At 36.8% G+C, this 26,703-nt stretch overlaps 1 long non-coding RNA gene and 1 pseudogene across 1 annotated transcript in view; one reads left to right on the forward strand and one right to left on the reverse strand.

Moving 5' to 3' along the window:
- LOC134728801 (uncharacterized) overlaps positions 1 to 26,703 on the reverse strand; it is a 303,662-nt gene that overhangs the window by 56,481 nt on the left and 220,478 nt on the right. The window lies entirely within an intron of this gene.
- LOC112436886 (guanine nucleotide-binding protein G(I)/G(S)/G(O) subunit gamma-5-like) lies at positions 23,911 to 25,325 on the forward strand (annotated as a pseudogene).

Genomic DNA, 26,703 nt, shown 5'->3' on the forward strand with positions numbered 1-26,703 from the left:
TGAAGACGCCCTCACCAGACACCAAACCTGCTGGAACCATAATCTTGAACTTCCTCATCCAATTATGAAAATACCATTTTTATTTTTGTTTATTTTTAAAACTTTTAGGCTCAGGGTACATGTGCAGGTTTGTTATACAGGTAAATTGTGTGTCATGGGGATTTGATGTACAGATGATTTCATCACCCAGGTGATAAGCATAGTACCTGATAGGTAGTTTTTCAGTCCTCACCCTCCTCCCACCCTCCATCTACAAGTAGGCCCCACTCTGTTGTTCCCTTGTTTGTGTCAATATGTTCTCAATGTTTAGCTCCCACTTATAAGTGAGAACATATGGTATTTGGTTTTCTGTTCCCGTGTTAGTTTGCTTAGGATAGTGGTCTCTGGCGTCATTCATGTTGCTGCAGGGACATGATCTCATTGTTTTTTATGGTTGTGTAGTATTCCATGGTGTGTATGTCCCATATTTTCTTCATCCAGTCTACCGCTGATGGGCATTCAGGTTGATTCTATGTCTTTGCTATTGTGAAGAGTGCTGTGATGAACATATGAGTGCGTGTGTCTTTTTGGTAGAATGATATCTATTTCTGTGGGTATATACCCAATAATGGGATTGCTGGGTAAAGCGATAGTTCTGATTTCTTTGAGAAATCACCAAACTGCCTTCCACAATGGCTGAACTAATTTACATTCCCACTAGCAGTGTATAAGCATTTCCTTTTCTCTCCAGTCTCACCAGCATCTGTTATTTTTTTTGACTTTTTGATGATAATAGCAATTCTGATTGGTGTGAGATGGCATCTCATTGTGGTTTTGATTTGCATTTCTCTAATGATTAGTGATGTTGAGCATTTTTTATATGCTTCTTGGCTACATGTATGTCTTTTTTGAAAATTTCTATTGTTTATACATATTTTAAAAGATCATTCTGGCTGCTGTGTGGATTGAATAGAAGGTAGCAAGAAGGGGAAGTTAGAAGATGAAGTCTGCTTGGACTTGGATGACAATGACAGAGTTGAAAGGTAAATGAATCCAGACTGTGTTGTGAAGATAAAGCATAGGACTGGCCAGTAGAGTAGATGTGTACTGTGACAGGGCAGAGGAGAATATCATTTGCCATTTTTGATCTCAGCACAAAGTGAATTATGGTGCCATTTAGTGAGATGGTACGAGTAGGGAAGTGCAGGTAGGAAGAGAAATATTTAAGAGTTCTTAAATGTGTTGTTTGAGCTTCCTATGAGGCATCCGTATGCCAAGAAGGTAATTGGGTGTATGAGCATAGCATTTAGGGGAGAGGCCAATAGTAAGATTATAAATTTGGGAGTCTTCAACATATAAATTATATTTAAAGTTATTGAATTGTATAAAAATCACCAAAGGAAAGAATGTAGATTAGAAGGAAATAAAAATTTTAAACACTATTAGTTATTTCATTGAAATTAAAAGAAACATTTTAAATCACAGTGTTTGAGAATGAACCTTAGAAAATAATTCTGATGGTATAAGTACTATAAATTCTCAAAATATTATACTAAGAAACATAAAATAGAGAATATTAACCTCCCGGGACCACAGGTGAGTACTCAGCAAAGAGCACAATGGAAGACTAGATAAATAGATAAATAAGGAAGTTCTCCTTTACATTTAATGAGATTCTGCCCTGCCTTTTATTTACTAAAAGGGAACAAGGAGCTTATAAAAATATCCAATTTCCCAGAAATCTGACCTTCCATTTTCATTGAGATGTCCATGGACTAATGTAATGTCATGAAGTTATTCTATTAAATGTGTTACTATAAAATATGACATATTTTACTTATAAGAAAATGGGCATGCAAGTCACAGAATAGGGAGGCAGAATGGCTAATAAACATCTGAAAAGATACTCAGCTTCATTTGTAATCAAGAAGCTACACATTAAAATGACATTTTGATACCTTATACCCATTAATTTGAAATGAATTTTAAAAATGCTTATACTGCTATTCACTAGCAACCATGGGAAAAACACAACTAGCATATAGTGTTGGTGGGAGTAAATCTGGTATAACATTAGTGACAGCAAATTAGCAGCATCTATTAAAGTTGAAAATGTGTGAACCATACCATCCACCAATTCCACCTTTGGACACATCCCCTGAAGGAAATTTTACCCATATGCACAGGAGAAATACAAAAGGGTATTCAATGCAGCATTACTCATAATAATGAATAATTAATTGGGAAAATTATCCTAAAAACTACTGTACTTGGGAGAATAGATACATAAAATATGGTATATTCACACTACAGAAATGATGAAACTGTTGATGAGACTGAGATATGCATATATCTTACCAAAATGCCCAGATCTGAAAAATATCACTTCGAATTAAAAAAATCAGATTTCAGAGAGAGATATACAGTTGAACATTTATGTAATATTTTTGATACTCTAAAAATCACTATATTTCTTGTTAGATATCCATATAAATGTAAAACTACATAACAATGAACTTGGAAAGATGCACACCAGAGTTACCATAGCAGATACCTTTCTGTGAAGAAAGGTGTGGGAAAGAAAGTGCACTTTAATTCATTTTATTCATTTACAGCATTAAGGAACATACATTAAGTTACTAAAAATTGTACATGTAGGGATGTTAATTACGTGTGTCTCTGATATACTATGCTTGATACTTTTCTATATTTTTTGTTTCTCAAATACACCACACAAACAAAACCGTCCAAACGAAAATGAGCATTTCTACTAGTAAAAACACAACAGTTATAATTGTTGAAGAAAACTTACAACAGGCAATTAAAATTGGGTTATTTTGGGGCCTCATGCTTAAGGAATAGAGTTCTAAAGTAAAATTAGCTTAGTCAATTTCCCATTCCTATTTGTTTCACAATTCAAGACCCCTCAAACCCAGTATGTATCTACTGAAAAGGGTTATATGATTATAAAAAGGATTCCCTTTTATCTTAAAGTATTTAATATTTACCTTTCTTGTGGTTGAGAACATTGACCTATATAGTTTTGGCATTTATCAGATATACTAATACCAAAGAAAGGGAGAGAACCCAACCCAAGCTAGTAACTCTGGTACAAAGGAGTCATGAGATCCCAGATATTTCAAGATATTTTTTGGTGCTTATAGAGGCTTTATGCTAAAAGTTTCCAAAAGTCCCCAGGAAGAAGATATAATGACTAGATTAAATGCTTCCAAGGGCTGAATAAATTATGAGAGAGGCTTACATATGTTAAAAAAATTCCATTTTATGTCTCAACAGAAAAATATGAGGATCAATAAATTTAAACAGTCACTAAATGATTTACTTGTGCATGGGATTGTTTCATGTCCAAAAGCGAACAGCAAATCCAAATGACGTCTAACCTTCCACCCAGGTTTTCAGTTTGAGAAAGACCTTGCTTCAACCTGCCCACCTCAACTGCCCTGACCTGAAAGCACAAATAGATCATGTTGGTACAGACACCATCCATCAAAAAGCCAGTTGGGCTCTATGGGAAATTACCCTGGTTTTATCCAGAAGAGAGTGTATGTGTATACATACATACATACATACATACATACATACATACGTGTGTGTGTGTATATATATATGTATGTGTGTGTTTGTGTGTGTGTGTGTCATAGAGAAAAAGTATTGAAGAGGAAGAAATTGTCACATTTCTGATTACTGCCAACTATAAAGCCTAATTCAACTGTGGCTTGCCTGGAATTATGATTCTTGGATAATTACAAGTAGCCATTTGTAAGATTAGAGGAAAAAGACATTTCCAACCATGAGACATGGATTTATATGCAGTTTGCTTGTTTGCACAAGCAGAAAGAACTGGTAGTTCCTTGGTTCTAACTCATGATAACATTGATCAGGGGAAAGTATGTACAGCTTCCTTTTATCTAAATCTTTCTGTCTTCCAAGCACACTGGCGTGCTCCTCAAACACTGCAAAACCAGGGATTTCCAGATTGCCCATATGAGTTTGAAGTGGCTCTCAAACACAAGGGCTCTGAATTTGTTTCCAAAACCACTGAATAAAGGAAGGGTAAAATGTTGTCAGATCAAGTCCTCAAATTAACCATTGCAGAGTCACTATCACAATCACGTCTAGCTTTAACTTCCTTAGTTTGTAATGGTGAGAAAATTACCCAAACAAACTTTCCCTATTCCCAACTCTTACCAGACTAATAAAAAGTCAGAACTGTGAATCACCCTTTGCCATTGCTGATAACCTGGCAGCCTTGTGTATTTGTGTGCATATGTGTGTGTATGAGTGAATACGTGCATATGTACATGTATGTGTGCATGTTTGTGTATGCCAGTATGCATAGGTTTGCACGTGTCTACAAGTAGATATGTTTGTGTGTATGTGTGTATGTTTAAAGGGAAAGAGTTGCTAATGTGGAAGAGTACAGTTGCAAGTATCTTCTTTTCTACTTTTCTGACATTGTGAGCTGAAGGCTCACACCAGGGGGCTTCTTGACAGATGATGGTTGTGGCTATCTTCTCATCACCACAAAGGCCTGCTGGCAGAACACCTTTTACCACACTATGCTTGCTGAGGTGCTCTTGATTAGGGGAAATTGGTTTGTGTGCTGGCAAACATAAAGAAGCCATGACTCAGGAAGCTAAATGCCAGAGAAATTGGAATCAGTGTTTGTGTAATGCTTTACAGTTCACCAGTGTCTTTCCATGTACATTAATCCATTTGCTCTGCAAAACAACTCTGTGCCTACTTGTAGGAATAATTATAATACTCCTTTTATGTAAGATGAAACCGAGGTCTACAGAGAAGTTCCCCATAGTGAGTGAGAGGCAGAGTGAAAGAACAAACTTTAGGTCAAATAACATTCCAGCCCAGTGTGACATTCAAATAATATGCAAACCCCCCAGGATGCCAGAGGGACCACAGGATTGAAGTGATTCAATATCAACAGCCAGCATCCTTCAAGTAGATCTTATATTGTGTGCATTTATGGATGGGTGAAGAGCTTATCACATAGTTCATTTAGATATTTAGTTTTAAAATAAAAATACAATAAAAATGTGTTGGGTGTTGGAAACCCAACACTCTCTCAAATTGTAGAAGGTGGGGTCTGGACCTTCAAAATAGGCAGGGTTTAAGAAGTACTTGGCCATGCAAGTTGACCCAAGTAGCAGAGCACAGGACAAATCTGGCTTTGGGACTTCAGGGATAGGAATGCATCACAGAGGATAGGAATGGGCATATACTATAGTGGCAAACAACCTCAACATCCCAGTGGCTCCCCAAAACAGACTCATTTCTCATTCATGCTACATCTCCACCATGTTGGCTGTGGCACTGTTCCAGGTAATCCTTCATGTAACCCAAGCTGCTGGGCAGCTATGATCTGAAACATTATGGGTCTCATGGAGGAGGACTGAAGATGAGATTAGTCTGCTCTTACAGCTTCTTCCTAGAAACGACATATGGCACTTTTTTCACAGGTCCCTTGCCCAGGGGAAGGCACACAGTGATGCCTACCATCAGAGGCAGGAAATAAACCTCCCGCAGGAAAGAGCAGAGAATATTTATGAAAATTAATATAAAGATTTGCTATAGAATTATGTTTTTTCCACACTTTCCTTCTCTTATCACTTACATTTACTTATATAGCAGTGTTTTTAAAGACCTTAAGAAGAGATGGAAAATCAAGGGATGAAGAGAGTCCATTCATTTGCCCATGAGTAAGCCTTTCTTATGGCAGAACCATCTGCCAAGCAATAGTCTTCCTAGTGTGGTGTCCTCCAAAGGAGTAGACATCCCTCAAATCTGAGGCTGAAAGGAGGCCTCATCACATGTTTTATTTGAGGACTCAGACTAGAGACTAATGTTCCTGCCTGTGTGCCAACCAAGACTTTTCAGACAGACAGAAACTAGCCTTCATGGGATGCCTGTGGCCACTGTGCTTCACTTGTTTTACGTTTATTTCATTTACTTCTCACACCAGCCAATGGGGGTAGCGCTTATTATCCTGTTTATATAGACAAGCCAGACATTTTATGCAACGTATTCAAGGCCACAAGGCAGTGAGTGCTACAGCTATCATTTGAACTTAAGGTTACCAAAAGCAAAAGCCATGCTTTCTACATTATCCCACATTTTAACTTAAAATAATAATAGAAAATCTTTTCCCTACAAATAATGGTGTCAGAAAGGAGACCCTGCATCTTCTTTGAGTGACATTTCTACCTACGGACCAAAAAGTATTCTTATCTCTGATCTAAAATAAAGCTCTTTTCTATTGCTCTCAGCTTAGCAAAAATGAAGCACATTTTCTCATTACCTTCCATACAATCCTCTGAGGATGCACTTAAAATTCTCTAAAAAGATAAGAGGGTGCAGCACACCAACATGGCGCATGTATACATATGTAACAAACCTGCACATTGTGCACATGTACCCTAAAAATTAAAGTACAATAATAATAAAATAAAAATAAAAAAAAGAAAAGAACATATTTAGGGGCACCGTACTTAAAGCTAAAGGAAATGTAAATGATAGGTTATGACACACGTATAGACCTTACTATAAATGTGGCAACTTGTGGACCTTACTATAAATGTGGCAAAGAGATGTCTAAAAGCTTCCCCCTGCTCCATACCTCCCTCAGTCAAGGAAAATATATTGTTTTCTTCTAACCCTCTAAGCAGAATACTTCATTACATGGGCTTCCTAGCATTAGCCATTGCCAGGGGGCCAAATACAGTAAATGGATCAATGGCCTGATGCTATTAAGCAGCTCCTACAAAGAAAAGAAATAGCCCACAGAGTCTCCTTGGCAATCAGACATCAATACTAGACACCCTCCAAGAAGGGCTCCTGAGCAGAGTGCCTACACACAGTCCTGATCAATAAAGCACTAAACAAGAATGAGTGTATCCACTCAGCAAACAATGAACAGGCCTGAGTCATCCATACCATGTCAAAGGAACCAAAGTATGGAATGCTTTCTAAATGGAAGTTTTAATCAGCTTCAGCTAATCTTGCCACACCCTCATGCATGATTGACTGCTAGGCTGTGCTTCAGAGTCAGTGCTAGACTCAAACTAGGCAGTATGCAGTACCTACTTTGACAGCACTGAATAGTAGTAGTAGTAATAAAAATGGCAATAACAATAGTAATAATTAATAATCATCATTTCTAAGTGTTGTATATGTATTAACTTGTTTAATTCTCACAACAACCCTATGGCATAGATATCATTATTATCTCTACTTTAAAGAAATAAATAGAGGCACAGAGATGTTAAGTAACTTGCCCAAGATTACGTAGCTGGTCATAGTAGAGCCAGAAGTTGGGTCTAAAGTATGCTTTTACAAACGCCCTTCTATATTGTCTCTGAAAAGGAGGTTGAGGTGCCCTTCCTGGGAGAAAGGAGGAAGCTTAGGCCAGTGGTTCTCTATCACTTGGCTACAGAATTTGGGTAGAAGTAGAAGTGTGGGGGCAAGTTCATGCAGAGATCTGCCAACAGTATATACGTCAATCACCTTTTTTAGACAGATTAAAAAACCTCACACATCTATAACTTGTATTTTACACTATATGTAGATGCTGTTGTGATTTCTAAAATGGAAATTTATTGCATTCAACTCATATTTTTGTCTGCAAACCTCTTGAAAGCAAAGACTGTTTATTCAGCCTCATGCACTTAATACATGCATGTGAAATATAAATTTTGGAGGATGAATATGTCATTTTAAAAATGAAAGAGGTAACTAAAAATAAAATTCCAATGTTCAGAAGAATTACTATTTAGTTTAAAAAGAGGTTCTAATAAGTCAAAAAAATTGTAGAACGCCAACTAAGACATCTAACTTTTGTTTGGGCTAAATCTTTCTGGATCATATGCAGCTAAATCAGATGACATTTGTTGTATCTACTGATGCTGTGGTCCTAGAATTGCATGTGAAGTATAAGAGGAACAGCTCTTCGTATGTTTGCAGGGCATAAATAGCCTTTTCTCTTCATATAAAATCCATAGAGCTCACGGTAACATGTTAGATACCCAATGAACATAAGAACATATTAATTGCTGACCTTGGCTTTCCCGCTCCGTATAGCGCTGATATCAGCCTCTGTTAGAGCTCCCTTACTTGAAAAATGGAGATGCTATCCGGGTTTGAGTAGAAATTTAAGTCATTTTTTTATGAGACAAGTTACACAATGAACTGTGAATGGGGTACATGCACCTTTGGAATGAAATATGACTTTCAAGATCTATTTAATCAACTAAGCTCAGTTCCCAATATGTCAGCTTGGAACAGACCCTAATGCAGACTCCTCAGCCTAAAATTTACACAGATTTTCTTCCACCTGCCTTGTTTTGTCTATTTTCTTCCTAAGTACAGTTATCACAGGTGGGAATGACATCAGTACAAACTTGACATCCTCCTATTAAGTCAGCAAAGTGCTTAGGGAAAAACCACATACAACAGTATCAGTAAATAGATCAAAGAGGAAATATTTCAAGAATCTCCTTGTCAAGCAGTAAGTCATTACTTGAGTCAGAATTAGTTAAAACACTACAGTGCCTCCTTCTAATATACCTTTGGTCACCTTCAGCTCAGGGTGGAAGTGCTCTGACACTCAGCTCAGAGGCAAGCAGACATGCTGGAGCCTGTGAATTAACACTGAACTGGGAACTGTCATTGGGAAAATGACAGCCAGCCTTCAGCAAGGAACTTGAACACTAATCCTTGTGTTAGAGTTCCTACCGTTTTCAGGCAAAACAGAGGAAATACAAGTCAGCAACTTTACTCCCTAGCTTTTTTTTTTTCCCCCTAATTTAAAAATGGAACACCGGCTGGGTATGGTGGCTCGCACCTGTAATCCCAGCATTTTGGGAGGCCAAAGCAGGCAGATCACGAGGTCAGGAGTTCGAGACCAGCCTGACCAACATGGTAAAATCCTGTCTGTACTAAAAATACAAAAATTAGCCAGGTGTGGTAGTGTGCGCCTGTAATCCCAGCTACTCAGGAGGCTGAGGGAGGACAATCGCTTGAACTTGGGAGGCAGAGGTGGCAGTGAGCCGAGATCATGCCAGCCTGGGTGACAGAGCAAGACTCCATCTCAAAAAAAAAAAGGACCACCACACTCCAAGAAATGTTAAGATGTGTAATATGTACTTACCACTAACAATATTTAGCAGTTTGGGGGGTAAGATTTTTCCCTGAAGAAAATACTTATAAACATAATTTAAATTAGGGGTATCGAGTCTGCAGGGCAGATTTTTTCTTTCATTTTTAATGCTATGCTTATTTTAAAAAGCCTAGATGAAGTCACGATGAAAATTCAGTCACTCACTCTGTTTCAAAATTGGGGTTATTCCTTATCCTTTTACAAGAGAAGAGTATTTAATTTCAAAATTTCATTTTAAATTAAGAGAACGTCATTATGGTAAGAAGTTACCTGCAATACATATATAAGAAACAAGTCTACTTAGTTAGTATTAAATAACATTTTGTTATTACGAAAGTAAAGCAATTGTCAAAAGGAGCTTAACTCATCCACCACCTCTAAGGATAGCAGTAACGTGCTCTTAAGGCAGAGAAACTCCTGCCAAAAAGTCATATTGATGCTTCCAAAGATATAAGTAACAATACTGTCCTCTAAAAAGTTTATTCTGGCTCTTTCTAAGATAATTCCCACTAACGGATTCCAAATTGCTTCTCCCAGTATCTTGAAATGCCAGCTACACTGTAGGAACACTACAGGATACTTGGAGGACATTAATGTGTAAAATGAGGGCACAAATTGATAAAGAGTTTATAATTCAGATATTTTTAAGTAGCTATTTCCTAAAATTTATTTTATTTTATTTTAGGAAATAGTTACTTTACCTTGAAAGGTTTAAGATATATCAAGACCTGTTTGGACAAGTTTGGTCACTTGGTCCCTTCCTTGGTAAATGCAGTAACTGTGGAGCAAAGGAAAGGAGACAGAAGGAAGGAGGGAAAGGGAGAATGAGAGGGAGAGGGAGCGGGAGAGATTGAGATTGAGTTTAACCTCCTTCAGGGTAACTAGAACTAACACATAAAACTTTAGATCCGTGAACAGAAGCCACTTTATGCCACTGAGACTGGGAAACAGACAGGAGAATTCATGCATGAGGATTGAAGCAGATATGTAGTAAGGAGCAGGGCTGAGAATGGGTTTAGAGAATTTCCTTGTTTTCCACAGTACTCCAGGCAGCAATTCCCCTCTGGAAGCCTAGTTGGGATGCCGTATGTACTTCCAAAAGTTTCATTTTCCACTTAAGTTAGTTTGGCTTTATTTTACTTTTAACAAGAGATGTTAAGCAATGCAATCATCACCATCACAACTGGAAGAGAGAGACACCAGGAAAGTATCTTGCCTCTAAATACCCAATGGCCAGAACAGATTCTCATCTCTCTCCTATTGTCCACTACTGGTTGGTCACCCTTGGTATTGTAAAGAAAAACAGCTTTCTTCTTATTTTCATCATTATTAGCATTTCCCCACTATCTTAAGTAATCTCTGTTGATATAATTCTTTCTTAAACTTTTATTTTAGGTTCAGGAGTACAGGTTAAGGTTTATTAATAGGTAAATTGTGTGTCACTGGGATCTGGTGTACAGATTATTTTGCCACCCAGGTAATAAGCATAGTATTTGATAGGTAATTTTTTGATCCTCACCCTCTTCCACCCTCAAGTAGGTCCTGGGGTCTGTTGTTCCATTCTTTGTGTCTATGTGTACTCAGTGTTTAGCTCCCACTTATAAGAGAATGTGTGATATTTGTTTTTCTGTTCTTATGCCAATTTGCTTAGGATAATGACCTCCAGCTCCATCTATGTTGCTGCAAAGGACATGATCTCATTCTTGCTATGGCTGCATAGTATTCCATAGTGTATATGTACCACATTTTCTTTATCCAGTCTACTGCTTATGGCATTTATGTTTATTCCATGTCTTTGCTATTGTGAAGAGTGCTGTGATGAACATATGCATGCATGCATCTTTACAGTAGAACAATTCCTATCCCTTTGGGTCTATACCCAATAATGGGATTGCTGGGTCAATTGGTAATTCCACTTTAAGTTCTTTGAAAAATCACCAAACTTCCTTCCACAATGGCTGGAATAATTTATATTCCCACCAGCAATGTATAAGTGTACCTTTTTCTTTGCAATCTTGCCAGTATCTGTTATTTTTCTGTTTTAATACTAGCCATTCTGACTGGTGTGAGACAGTATCTCATTGTGGTTTGATTTGCATTTCTCTAATGATTTGTGATGTTAAGTATTGTTTCATATGCTTTTTGCCCACATGTATGTATGTCTTCTTTTGTAAAGTGTCTGTTCGTGTCCTTTGCCCACTTTTTAGCGGGGTTGTCTTTTGCGTGTTAAGTTTTTATGGATTCTGGATATTAGACCTTTGTCAGATGCATAATTTGCAAATGTTTTCTCCCATTCTGTAGGTTGTCTGTTTACTCTATTGATAGTTTCTTTTGCTGTACAGAAACTCTTTTGTTTAACTAGATACCATTTGTCAATTATTTTTGTTGCAATTGCTTTTGGAGCCTTTGTCATGAAATCTTTGCCAGGTCCTAGGTCTAGAATGGTATTTTCTAGGTTATTTTTCAGTGTTTTCAAAGTTTTATCCTTTACATTTAAGTCTAATCCATCTTGAGTTGATTTTTGTACATGATGTAAAGAAGGGGTCCAGTTTCAATCCTCTGCATATGGCTAGCCAGTCATCCTAGCACCATTGACTGAAGAGAAAGCTCTTTCCCCATTGCTTGTTTTAGTCAACTTAGTTGAAGATCAAATGGTGTAGGTGTGCAGCATTATTTCTGGGCTCGCTGTTCCATAGGTCTGTAAGTCTGTTTTTGTACTTGCTGTTTTGGTTACCATAGCCTTGTAGTCCAGTTTGAAGTTAGGTAACCTGATGCCTACAGCTTTGTTCTTTTTGCTCGGAATTCTCTTGGCTATTTGAAATGTTTTTTTGCATCAATGTTCATCAGATATACTGGCCTAAAGTTTTCTTTTTTTGTTGAGTGTCTGCCAGGTTTTGGTATCAGGATGATGCTGACTTCATAAAATGAGTTAGGGAGGATTTCCTCCTTTCCAATTGTTTGGAATAGTTTCAGAAGGAATGTTACCAGCTCCTCTTTGTACTTCTCATAGAATTCAGCTGTGAATCTGTCTTCTCCTGGGCTTTCTTTGGTTGGTAGGCTATTAATTACTGCCTCAATTTCAGAACTTGTTATTAGTCTATTCAGGGATTAGACCTCTTCCTCATTTAGTCTTGGGAGGGTGTATATATCCAGAAATTTATCTTCTTCTAAATTTTCTAGTTTATTTGTGTAGAGGTGTTTATAGTATTCTCTAATAGTAGTCTGTATTTCTGTGGCATCAGCGGTGATATCCCCTTTCTCATTTTTATTGTGTCTATTTGATCCTTCTTTATTAGTCTAGCTAGTGGTCTATTTTGTTTAATTTTTTCAAAACACCAGCTCCTGGACTCATCAATTTTTGGAGGGTTTTTCGTGTCTCTGAAAATCCTCAATAACGTACTGGCAAACTGAATCCAGCAGTACATCAAAAACTTATCCACCACGATAAAGTCAGCCTTATTCCTGGGAGGCAAGGCTGGTTAAACATACCCAAATCAATACACTTAATCTATCACGTAAACAGAACCAAAGACAAAAACCACACGATTATCGCAATAGATGTAGAAAAGGCCTTCAATAAAATTCAACATCGCTTCATGTTAAAAAAAACTCTCAATAAACTAGGTATTGATGGAACATATCTCAAAATAATAAGAACTATTTTTGAGAAATCCACAGCCAATATCATATTGAATAGTCAAAAGCTGGAGGCATTCCCTTTGAAAACTGGCACAAGACAAGGATGCCCTCTCTCACCATTCCTATTCAACATAGTGTTGGAAGTTCTGGTCGGAGAAGTCAAGCAAGAGAAAGAAAGAAAGGATATTAAAATAGGAAGAGAGGAAGTCAAATTGTATCTGTTTGCAGACAACATGATTCTATATTTAGAAAACCCCATCATCTCAGCCCCCAAACTCCTTAAACTGTAAGCAACTTCAGCAAGGTCTCAGGGTACACAGTCAATGTGCAAAAAGCACAAGCATTCCTTTACACCAACAATAGACAAGTAGAGAGACAAATTATGAATGAACTCCCATTCACAATTGCTACAAAGAGAATAAAATACTTAGAAATACAGCTAACAAGGGATGTGAAGGACCTCTTCAAGGAGGACTACAAACCACTGCTCAAGGAAATAAGAGAGGATACAAACAAATGGAAAAACATTTCATCCTCATGGATAGGAGGAATCAATATTGTGAAAATGGCCACAATGCCCAAAGTAATTTATAGATTCAATGCTATTCCCATCAAACTACCATTGACATTCTTCACAGAATTAGAAAAACATACTTTAAATTGCATATGGAATCAAAGAAGACAAGCCAAGAGAATACTGAGCAAAAAGAAAGCAGGAGGCATGACCCTACCTGACGTCAAACTATCCTGCAAGGCTACAGTGACCAAAACAGCATGGTACTGGTGTGAAAATAGAAATATAGCTCAATGGAACAGAACAGAGAACTCAGAAATAACACCACATGTCTACAACCAACTGATCTTTGAAAAACCTGACAAAAAACAAGCAATGGGGAAAGGATCTCCTATGCAAGTAAAAGGTGCTGGGAAAACTGGCTAGCCATATGCAGAAATCTGAAGCTGGACCCTTTCCTTACACCTTATACAAAAATTACCTCGAGATGGATTAAAGCCTTAAATGTAAAACCCAAAACCATAAAAACCCTAGAAGAAAATCTAGGCAGTACTATTCAGGACATAGGCATAGGCAAAGACTTCTTCATGAAAATGCCAAAAACAACTGCAACACAAGTCAAAATTGACAAATGGGATCTAATTAAACCAAAGAGCTTCTGCACAGCAAAAGAAACTATCATCAGAGTGAACAAGCAACCTACAGAATGGGAGAAAATTTTTGCAATCTGTCCATCTGACAAACGTCTAATATCCAGAATTTACAAGGAACTTAAAAAAGTTTACAAGAAGAAAGCAAACAACCCCATTAAAAAGTGGGCAAAGGATATGAAAAGACACTTCTCAAAATAAGACATTTACTTGGCCAACAAACATATGAAAAAAGCTTGACATCAATGATCATTAGAGAAATGCAAATCAAAACCACAATGAGATGCCATCTCATGCCAGTCAGAATGGCGTGACTTAAAAAGTCAAGAAACAATAGATGCTGGTGAGGCTGTGGAGAAATAGGAACGTTTTTACACTTTTGGTGGGAGTGTAAATTAGTTCAACCATTGTGGAAGACAGTATGGTGATTCCTCAATGATCTAGAACCAGAAATACCATTTGACCCATCAGTCCCATTATCGGATATATACCCAAAGGAATATAAATCATTCTACTCTAAAGACACATGTACACATATGTTTACTGCAGCACTATTCACAACAGCAAAGTCATGGAACCAACCCAAATGCCCATCAATGATAGACTGGATAAAGAAAAGTGATACATAGACAGCATGGAATACTATGCAGGCATAAAAAGGAATGATACCATGTTCTTTGCAGGGACATGGATGAAGCTGGAAACCATCATCCTCAGCAAACTAACACAGGAACAGAAAACCAAACACCACATGTTCTCACTCATAAGTGGGAGTTGAACAATGAGAACACACAGACATAGAGAGGTGAACAACACACACCAGGGCCAGTTTGGGGTAGGGGGCGAGGGGAGGGAACTTACAGGATCAGTCAATAGGTGCAGCAAACCACCACGGCACACGTATATCTATGTAACAAACATGCTCTGCACATGTATCCCAGAACTTAAAGTATAATAAAAATAAAAATATAATATAAAATGTAAAAAAAATTTAAATAATTTTTAAAATTTTTGAATAGTTTTTTAAAATTCTGTGAAGAATGTTGTTGGTAGTTTGATAAGAATAGCATTAAATCTGTAAATTGCTTTGGGTAGTATGACCATTTTCACAATATTTATTTTTCCTATCTAGGAGCATGGAATGTTTTTCCATTTTTCTGTGTCATCTCTGATTTCTTTGAGCAGCGTTTTGTAATTCCCATTGTAGAGATCGTTCACCTCCCCAGTTAGCTGTATTCCCAGGTGTTCTATTCTTTTGAGAATAGAATTGTGAATGAGATTGCATTCTTGATTTGGCTCTCAGCTTGGATATTGTTGATGTATAGAAATGCTACTGATTTTTGGACATTGGTTTTTGTATCCTGAAACTTTGCTGAGGTTGTGCATCAGATCAAGGAGCTTTGGGGCCAAAAGTATGGGGTTTTCTAGGTATAGAAAAGATTTCAAACTATTCCTGTTTAATATAATTCTTTAACATAAAACACTTTGAAATTTTACTCAAAGACCTTCAGCTTTATATACTATTAAGTGAAACATGTAAAACCTGTGTTTGACTCAGTACAAATGGTTATTAGAAGAGTGGAATTCAATATTTGGGTCTGAACATAAGAAAGAAAAAGTAATATACAAAATTTATTAATGGTAATCCTTAAACCAGGAAAACAGAAAGATACAACTGGGGTACCAATTCCTTCATTTTCTAACTTACCTTTCTTACTCATCATATTTCACTCATTTATCATACCCACTACCAAAACCTGGCCTTCCTTTCTCTGGGTGAATCATTCTCTTCCACCAATCTTCTGGTCTGAAAGGAAGCATGTGGAAGAATGAATGAAGAAGGGGTCACCTGAAGGGTCAGCCAAATATAATCTCTGATGGGTGGGGTGACAACTGTTACAGCACATCGCCCTTACTTCCAACACTTTGTCATGCTGATGTCAGATATGTAAGATACAGCAGATTAATGGCTTGAAGTGGTTGTGGCTCAGAAATCTCCCTAGTATGATTGAGATGCAAGTTTTTGAAATCAAGATGGAAATACAGTAAGTGAAAAATAGGGCAAATCAATTTAAAGGTCATGGATATGAAAGCTGCAAATGATGTATCATATGCTACTTCAATCACCACTGAATGTCCAGCCACAGGAAGCAAGGAGAAAAGGAAATAAGCCATTGCTTTGTGCCCCATTTTGTGCAATGAGAACTGGGTTAAAAATATGCTTCTCCTTCAACCTTTCCTATTGCCGGATCCCTAGTTTAAGGCCTTTGGGAAAGTTAGGGGCACGTCTCCAGTCCACAGATTGTTCTTTGCTCCTATTACCATAACCATACTATTATTCCCAAAATACTATTTCATATTTGCCTATATTCAACAATTCAAACCCAGCAAAATGGCTTTTTAAACTAAGGACAATATTACATTTACCACGTATCTTACTTGGCTCTATCAATGATTCCTAATTCTGGTAGAGTATAAATTAATGTTCAAATATATGATTTACATTGAAGGGCTATCCAATAGTTGGCATTTGGGTATTACAGACCATTTCCAAAGGTACTCCTGTAAGTATAACAGCATTTCTCAATGTTGTTAGGCTTAATGAAATTCATGTTAAATATTCATGAGTCATTGAGCTGTCTCCTGGCCTCTTGATTAAATTTTTCCTTAACTGGTCTAAACACTGGGATGTCTGTTAAGTATGTTTATCTTCTCTTTATTTAAGCCAGTGTTTCTCACAGTAAAATACTGCATTTGGAATGTTTCTTTGACCCTCCAGTCTTTTCTGTAAGATACAAACAAGCTCCTAATGTTGGCTGGAAAAAATTAATTGGAAGGTGAAAGAGGCATTTAAATTAAACAATACAAGAGTTCCACATTGTTTATTCATCTAAAAAAGGGGAATTCCATAAAAATAAGACCAGTTGGAAATCAAATTTAATCTGAGAACTTTATTCTTTAGACTTCAAGAATCTTTTGAATCAGTCATCACCAGTTGATTAAAATCAACTAACTAATGGTTGATCTTTGTTCACTAAATGTTCTGGCTAGGCAACAAGACACCAAAATGAATAAACCTTTGTTGTTGTTGTTTTTTACATAAGAAGCTCATAATCTAGTGGGAAAAATAGGAATATAGGCAATTATCACGTTAAATTGTGATAAATATTAAAGGCATATGCACCAAGCCATGGGACTCAAAGGGAACAGAAAGCAATTCTGATTGGAAAACTCAAGGATAACAAGAATTGGTAGAAAATGTAATCTGTAATTTCCTGAACGATAAGTAGGAATAGTGGACAAGTGGAGAATGGGAGGGGAGAGGATACCCTAGCGAAGGCATGGCAGGAGCAAAGGCTCTGAGATCTGAAAGTGTAAGAATGTTTGGGAAAGGGCACAGTTTGGGGCAAAGAGAAGAAGGTGTTGTTGAGGACAAAGTTTGAAAAATAGTTTGGACGTATATTGTAAAAACCTTAACAACCAATCCGAGTTGAACAGCCATTTGGGCTTTTCCAGCAGAGGAGCTCCATGATCAGAACTGTGCTTTCAAAAATAGCTGAGGACAGTGTGGAGGGGAGGAGGCTATTTGGAACTTTGTCAAAAATAGGAAAGCTTTATGAAATTATTTTTTATTACAAATCATGTTTTCAAAGGTGGCCCTGAAATTAGGAAGCATATATATACAAATATAAAAACATCTGGCCAGGTGTGGTGGCTCACGCCTGTAATCCCAGCACTTTGGGAGGCCGAGGCAGGCGGATCACGAGGTCAGGAGATCGAGACCATCCTGGCTAACACGGTGAAACCCTGTCTCTACTAAAAATACCAAAAATTAGCCAGGTGTGATGGCGGGCACCTGTAGTCCCAGCTACTCGGGAGGCTGAGGCAGGAGAATGGCGTGAACCCAGGAGGCGGAGCTTGCAGTGAGCCAAGATCGCGCCACTGCACTCCAGCCTGGGTGACAGAGTGAGACTCCATCTCAAAAAAAAAAGAAAAAAAGTCCCATCTGAGGACAGATATTTCAGTGTTCTTGATAAGCCAAAGGAGACTGCATTGTGTCTGGTGGATGACTGTAATCCTGGAAATCCAGTGCTTTGGCACTCCCACTGGGTCACAGGCCTGATTTTCATGAGCCTGGTGCAAGAGGTAGTCTGACATTATGTTGAAGAGGTAACCTTTATCAGAATTACTTGTTAATCCTCTGTGGATACCTGACCTCTGAGAGAGACCCTGTTACTTGGGAAGAGTCCAGCATAATACACATATGATTGCTTCATTTTCCCAGTATATTTAATTCAGTTACTTGTGGTGTGGAAGGAAGCCCTGGCTGAAATATTAAATTTCCATTTTAATTTCCAAACTACAATATTAAAACATTGTACTCATTAGTCTGAAAAGCAATACATGATAACAGCAGTCAGACCTCAACTTCTGGTAAGAGAGTAGAGGCTCATGGTAAAAAGCATGAGCTCTGAAGTCTGCCAGATCTTGGTGCACACTCCAGGTTTATTATTTACTGGTCTCAGTTTCCTAAACTATAGAATTTCAATACTAGTACCTACTCACTAGATTGTTATGAGAATTACATAAGACAATGCTTGTATAATCCTTGGCACATCAAAGCATTTAATAGATGTCAATTGTTCTTCCCTACATCATTGCTTGCCACATGGTACTCAGATATTCTTATTTCAGATCACTTCTATTTCTTGAGTGATGAGTATTTGTAGCAAATATTTTTTCACAACATTTTTGTACTTTCCTTCATTTGTTCATTCATTATTATTGGATTTACTATGTGCTTGACACTAAACATTTCCATTTTGATTTACCTGCATGTCTATCATATGCTTTGCACAGAAAGTCTAAGATGGCATTGTATTTCTCTACCTGTAATCATTGATATTTTTCATCCATACATGCAAAGTCATCAGTGCTTTGCTCAGACTGTTCTTCCTAATAGCTACCCCATTAACTAATCTATCAGTCTGTCTGTCTGTCTGTCTACCTACCTACCTACATACCTACCTATCTAATGTATTAAGATGTTTCTCGGCCGGGTGCAGTGGATCACACCTGCAATTCCAGCACTTTGGGAGGCCGAGGTGGGTGGATCACCTGAGGTCAGGAATTCGAGACTAGCCTGGCCAACATGGTGAAACCCTGTCTCTACTAAAAATACAAAAATTAGCTGAACGTGGCGGTATGTGCCTATAATCCCAGCTACTCAGGAGGCTGAGGCAGGAGAATCGCTTGAACCCAGGAGGTGGAGGTTTCAGTGAGCCGAGATCACGCCACTGCACTCCAGCCTGGGCAACAACTCCATCACAAACAAACAAAAAAGATGTTTCTCTTCCCTTTCCAGGAACCCAAACTCAGGCCATGGGATGTCCTGATGTCTTTTGCATGGGAGTGTGAAAAGGCCATCCTTGGCAGTGGAGAGCCTATTTATTTATTTAGTTTGCCTTTTGTTTCACCTGAATTAAAATGATAAATTTTGAGTTGAGTCTCAGTTTTATAAATGGCCAAATCTATTTACACAGACACTGCAGGCCTACTGACATCTGTGGGCTGAATCCTGTCAGCTTCTTGGAAGAACTCATGCCTTATAATTTAACTGTATTGTTCACATCATCAAGTTCAGACCTGGAGAAATAGAAGCTGCTGTATAAATATTTTTAGTAGACTGATTAAATTCCATATCTAAAATTACCTTATCTGCAAATAATAGAAGTTGTATAATTTAGATCTATACAATTATTTTTAATAAAAAAAAGTATATTCTAACTGGGCCAACAGGGAAAAAAAACAGTAGATTGGCCAGAAGTTTTGCCCTGAAACAAAAAATATGAATACACCTTCAAAGGAAAATGTAATGTGGGAGGCTGATGACTGATGACAAATGGGCTGCGTTTGTCGTTTTTAATTCTGAAAAAAAAAATCATTTCTCTTTTCCACCTACAACTTCTGCATTAAATAGAATGTTTCTTTGGATTGGTATGTGTTAATGAGGATGTTTTATATCAGCTCTAGGTGCATGTATGTGTGCTGCTATGTTTAACATCCAAACTCAGATTGTGTTCTATTAGTACATCCTGGAAAATCCCACCATGAAGAGGAAAACTAGTGACACACATGGTTAAGGGAGCTGAGAAAGTGGAAACTGACGTTCCCTTTTAAGACTTTGGTATATCAGTGACACAGAGATGCTGATATACAGTTCAGCTTTCCTATCTTTTATTCCCAGGGATCATCCCCCATCCTTGGTGCAAAGAAAAGAGAAGACCATAATTGATGTATAATAATAGAATTATTAATATCAACATAAGTCTTACTACATGTCATTTAATCATCACGTTTACTTTAAAAGGCAGTCACTCTATTCCCATTTTTCAGATGAAGAAACTGAGGCAAAGAAAGGTCAAGTGATCTGTTCAAGGTCACATTGGTAGTAGGTGGTAGAGCTAGATTTCAAACCCTTAAAATTTAGCTCCAGTCTTCACAATTTAATCACTATTAAACTGTAATGGCCTCTTTGTCTATTATAATAATGTTATTATATTATTTACAATATTATTAATTGAAGAAATATAATTTCTGCAACATGCCATGATAGAATAATTAGATTTACACTCCCTTAAAAAGTCTGTTATGCAACCCTATCTCAAGTGATTGACTACAATATTCTGAAAGAATTAAATAAGCTGTTAATGGAACGCAAAACCATGAAGCCTGGGAGGAGCCTGGTATACCCCTCAATATCCTATTCACTTGCCTGTGATATAATATTAGGCTACAAGAAAAAATAATCATAACATTAGGTTGCAATATGCAACCAGGTAAAATTCAAACAAGGTGTGACCCTAAAGAAGCATTTACTACTGTTTTTCTTGTGCAAGCCATGTGATGGATGTACAAGTTCTTCAGCTCTTGCTTTGGCCTAGTATATATGTAACATTAACTCAGTCTTAGTTACTAATTAGCTGAACATTTCCTGCCATAGCTGCATTCTCTCAAAAAACATAACATGTCTCATTGAAAGGACTTCATCTGCTTCACTATATCTTTAATTATATTAGCTTTACAAGTATCTGTTACTTTGTTCAATTCCCTTCATCCTTGTTTTCATGCCAGTTCCTTCCCAAACTAATCATCTACCCATTCTTACCTTTGTTTCTAGGCAGTCCCTATATTGGACTTCTAACATTTATTCTTAAAGTTGTCATAGTCAAAATAGGTAAATTACAGAAACATGTAATGGATATAATACTAGAGAGAGTATTTTGATATATTGATATATACTCTGTGAATATATATTTTTACATAATTGAGCTTAAACTAGAGATTTCTATCTTTGTACTTACTCATTCTATTAGCATATCATAATAATTTACCAAATTGTTAAAAACTCAATACAAAATTTTTAATTACTGAGTAATATTTTATTATTTGAATTCTCCATAATTTAATCATTCCTCTTTTGTTGAAGATTTGGGGGATTTCCAATTTTTTCTTATAAATACTACTGTAATTACCAGTTGGGATATAAATAATTATCCACAATTCTGATTATTTTTCAAGTACTTATGATGAAAAAAAATCAGTCCAAAGGTATGAACATTGGAGAAGTTCTTGCTATATATTAATAATTTTTAGGAGTCATATTTTACCAGTTAACATAAACCCAACCATGGATAAGTGTCTCTCGGCTGCAGCTTAACCACAATTTAACCTAATTATGCAAGTAAACAACACTTTCATGAACATCAGGTTAGATTGCGAAAGAATGAAAAATATCTTCGCTTCTATGATAACAAACAAGAAAATGAAGGTAAAATTATCATCATACTTTTTACTGAGTTATCAAAGAGTTGTGGACTCAAGGAAATGTTGGTGAACTGACATCCGGAGAAGGAAGAACCCTTCAGAGTTGAGCAGATGGCTATATCAACTTCCATACATGAAGTCAACCAACTGGTTTGGGTTTTAACAGATAGGAAAGAAAACCTACAATAGATACCACTGCAAGGGAAAGTAAAATAGTTGAACTTTTAAATTTAAGGTGATATGGAAAAATAAATAGACAGAGATCTAGATGATCCCTAAATACAAAAAATATATCACTCAACTTAATAATTCTCTTTTATCTACAAAATTTTACTGAGAAGGCAGCAGTAAAGAAGGTGCTAGTGACTCTACTGGTACTTGAATTCTGGACCCCTGGTGGGATTCAATCCAAAGGTTAATCAAATCTATCTAAAACTGAGTCACAACTCTTTTCCAGCTCAAATACTGCTGAGAATATAGAGGTCAGTAACATGATAGCAGCAGTGTGAGAGGTTAAAAACTATGTTATCCAAAGTTAAATTGAATCTATTAAAGCTGTGAACCAGTACCAGTTAAACTTGATCTTTTTTGAAATCTGAATAAGTAGCTCCTATTCTAGCAGTCAGAGAGAAGATAGCATTGAAACCTCTAGCGAAAACAAAATAAAATTAAAAGAAAATCATACTTTAGTCTCCAGTGTTGCTTAAAACACGGTATTCCGAATAAGATTTCAAAACTGGTAAGATAGCACTTTGGAAGGCTGAGGCGGGCAAATCACCTGAGGTCAGGAGTTCAAGAGCAGCCTGGCCAACATGGTGAAACCCATCTCTACTAAAAAATACAAAAATTAGCCAGGCATGGTGGCACACACCTGTAATCCCAGCCTTTAGGGAGGCCAAGGCAGGAGAATTGCTTGAACCGGGGAGGCAGAGGTTGCAGTAAGCTGAGATCGCACCACTGCACTCCAGGCTGGGTGACAGAACGAGACTCTGTCTCAAAAAAATAAATTAAATAAATAAATAAATAAATAAATAAAACTGGTAAGATATGTTAAAAAAGAAAATATAACCTATTATTGAGAGAAGAAACAAACAAGAAGCAGACACTGAAAGGATCAAGATATTGGAATTAGCAGATAAGGATTTTAAACAATTATTATGCTTGCTAATTTAAAGGAAAATGGACATAGTGAATAAAGAAATGGGGATTTTCAAGGTAGAAATGAAAACTTTACTGAGAGAAATTCAACAACATCTAAATAAATGAAGATATAAATGATGTTTATTGATTGAAAAGTTAAATATTTTTAAGATGTCAGTTCTTCCCAAATAATAAAAAGGCAAACAACCCAATTTTTAAAATGTGATTGGATTTTCTGTTCTGGAAAAGATGTAGTAGATGAACTCCTCTGTTGTTCTTCCCACTAAGTACCACTGAAAACGTATGATATTGCATATAAGAAAAACATAGGAATGCTCTGAAAGATGGCAAGAAGAAGGCACATTGGCCAGGGACTTCAGGTCCTGAGTGACAAGATGACAATGAGTTTCCTGGGTTTTCTTTCTGCTTCGTATATGTCCCACTGGGTGCTTAAATATTGGAAATACCAATGTGTTGAGACAAGAGGGACCTAAGAAAAGCCTACTCTTTCTAGTCAAAGGAGCAAGAGAGATGCAGCATAGCAAGACACAAAACTTTTAGACAGTAACTGTCCTACTTCAAGCAAACACTACATAAAAAACTCTGGCCTTAACTCATCTTGGTCATCAGAAGCTTCCACCCTCACCTGGCTGTGTGTGTGGTAAAGCACTGCAATGGGATCAGAGAAGTTTGAGTGTGGAGCCAGGACCTCTGAATACACTGGATAATACTAAGCACTGCCCCTACCCTGCAGTGTCAGTGGGGGCAATTTGAGAAGGCATAGTGAGATGTCATCCCTCACCCAAGGTGTAAACAGAGACTGAGTAAGAACTCTAGATTATCCCCTCAAATTGGCATAGGATTTTTTAAGGACCAAAATAAAAAAGAACTGTCAACCCAGAATTTTGTATCCAGTGAAAATGTCTTTCAGGAATGAAGGAGAAATAAAGGCATTCTCATATGAAATAGAATTAAGAGAATTTGTTACTAGCAAACCTATGCTAATATAATTGTTAAAGGAAATTCTTAAAACAAAAAATTAGAAAGGAAGTATTTTGGAACATCGTGAAGGGAGGAAGAGCAATGAAAGGAGGAAAGATGGGAAATACAATAGACTTTTATTATCCTCTTAAGTTTATGTTTGATGATTGTGATGAAAATGACAATAATGGCTCTGCTATCTGGCACCCCTGGACCCATGACCCACCAACCCAATAATCAGTCAGACTCTTGCATGTGCCATGTCTGGTTCCTCCAGTGTAACCACTTTCTCCTATTAAAAAAGTGGCTCAACAGCTCTGGCTGGAGCCAAGGCTCAACAGTGTAAACATTTCCCAGGCAGCTGCAGGCTTGGAACAATTCTGTCTGCAGAATGTTCAACAAGACAGACCTCTGCTGACTGGAGTATCTTCAAGTATGAATCCCTTCAGACCTCAGAAGGTCTGTTCCTTTTCATAGTAAAATGAATCTTTCAAAGGTTTCCCAAACTATTTCTCATGAACCAGTGAATATTCAAGAGTACTAAACTTGAAGCACATACAAAAGCTTCTGCCTGTAATACGTGTGCCATAATACACAGACGTTTACTTTTATCAATCCTTAACGTCTACCTCTCTGAATTTCCATGAATTTCTATTTCACAAGTTAATTGTATTATATACACTGGCAGCAACATACAATAAAATACTTAGTATAAAAAATGACAATATTGTCTGATGAGATTTTCAATGTATATAGAGAAAATATATAAGATCTTTGTATGACTAATGAGAAAGATTAAAAGGACTTAAAGGAGAGGTATGATTTCTAAATTGTATTCATAATGGTAAAAAGTCAACACCAATAGACTGTAATAAGTTATGTCTCTATAATGTAATATCTATAGCAACCACTAAAAAATACACACAAAAAGATCTAAAAAATTACAAAAGTAAAACTATAGAAAAGTAAAAATTAAATTCCAAAAAGTTTAAGTAGCCTACAGGAAGGCAGAAAAAAAAAAAACAGAAAAGGAAAAACAGAGGAAACAAGCAGAACAAGAAATATGTCAGATATATCAATAAATACATAACATTAATAATTTAAATATACCAACTGAAAGACAAAGAGCCGAGTGAGGAGGATAAAAGACCCACTACGTGTTTTTTAGTCTCTAGGTTTATTTATTGAGTTTGCTGCATTTCTTTAGCACCATTCATATTTCACAGTACTTTCATATATTCATAGCACTATGAATTTAATATATTCATAGTACTCCCAAGGTTCCTACTTTCCTCTGTTTACTTTTTGAAAAAATTTTTATTTTAATTTTTGTGGGTACATTTCTGTGGGTATTGCATGCCTGGATCAAAACATTTTTTATGTACTCTATAAACACCTACCATGTACCCACAAAAATTCAAAATCTATACCTACTATTTTACATCAAGTAAAATAGGGTATCCATTCCCTTGAGTATCTATCCATATTTCATATATTCATAATACTCCCAAGGGTCCTACTTTCCTCTCTTTACTTTTTGAAAAAAGTTTTTATTTTAATTTTTGTGGGTATATTTTTGCGGGTATTGCATACCTGTATCAAAACATCTTATCTACTCTATAAATATATACACATAGCATGTGCCCACAAAAATTCAAAATATATACCTATTTTACATGATGTAAAATAGGGTATCCATCCCCTTGAGTATTTATCCTTTGTGTTACAAACAATTACACTCTTTTATTTACTTTAAAATATACAATTAAATTATTATTAACTGTAGTCACTCTGTTGTGCTATCGAATACTAGGTTTTAGTCATTCTAACTATATTTTGTACCCATTAACTATCCCCACCTCACCCCACTCAGACCCAACTACCCTTCCCAGTCTCTGGTAACCATTCTTCTGCTTTCTATCTCCATGGTTTTAATTGTTTTTATTTTTAGATCCCACTAATACATGAGAACATGCCATGTTGTTGTTTTTTTTTTAACCTGGCTTATTTCACTTAGCATAATGACCTTCCCTTCCATCCATGTTGTTGCAAATGGCAGGATCTCATTTTTAATAGCTGAATAGTACACTCCACAGTGTATATTTATGACATGTTCTTTATTCATTTATCTGTTGATGGGCACTTAGTTTGCTTCCAAATCTTGGCTATTGTGATTAGTGCTGCAATAAACATGGGAGTGTAGATGTCTATTCAATATGCTGATTTCCTTTCTTTGGGGTATATGCCCAGCAGTGGGATTGCTGGATCGTATGGTAGCTCTATTTTTAGTTTTTTGAGGAACCTCCAAACTGTTCTCCATAGTGGTTGTACTAATTTACATTCCCACCAACAGCGTACGGTGTTCCTTTTTCTCCACATCCTTGCCAGTATTTGTTATTGTGTGACTTTTAGATATAAGCTATTTTAACTGAGGTGACATGATATGTCATGTAGTTTTTGTCATTCTCTGATGATCAGTGCTACTGGGCACTTTTCATATGCCTGTTTGCCATTTGTATGGCTTCTTTTGAGAAATGTCTATTCAAATTTTTGCCCATTTCTAAATCACATTATTAGATTTTTTTCCCCAGGGAGCTGTCTGAGCTCCTTATATGTTCTGGTTATTAATTCATTGCCAGATGGGTAGTTTGCAATGGGTATTTTTCTCCCATTCTGTGGGTTTTATCTTCAGTTTGTTGATTGTTTCCATTGCTGTGCAGAAGCTTTTTAACTTGATATGATCCCACTTGTCCATTTTTGCTTTGGTTGTCTATGCTTGT

This window comes from Pan paniscus, chromosome 14 (assembly GCF_029289425.2).
Source record: "Pan paniscus chromosome 14, NHGRI_mPanPan1-v2.0_pri, whole genome shotgun sequence".
NCBI classification, from domain to species: domain Eukaryota; kingdom Metazoa; phylum Chordata; class Mammalia; order Primates; family Hominidae; genus Pan; species Pan paniscus.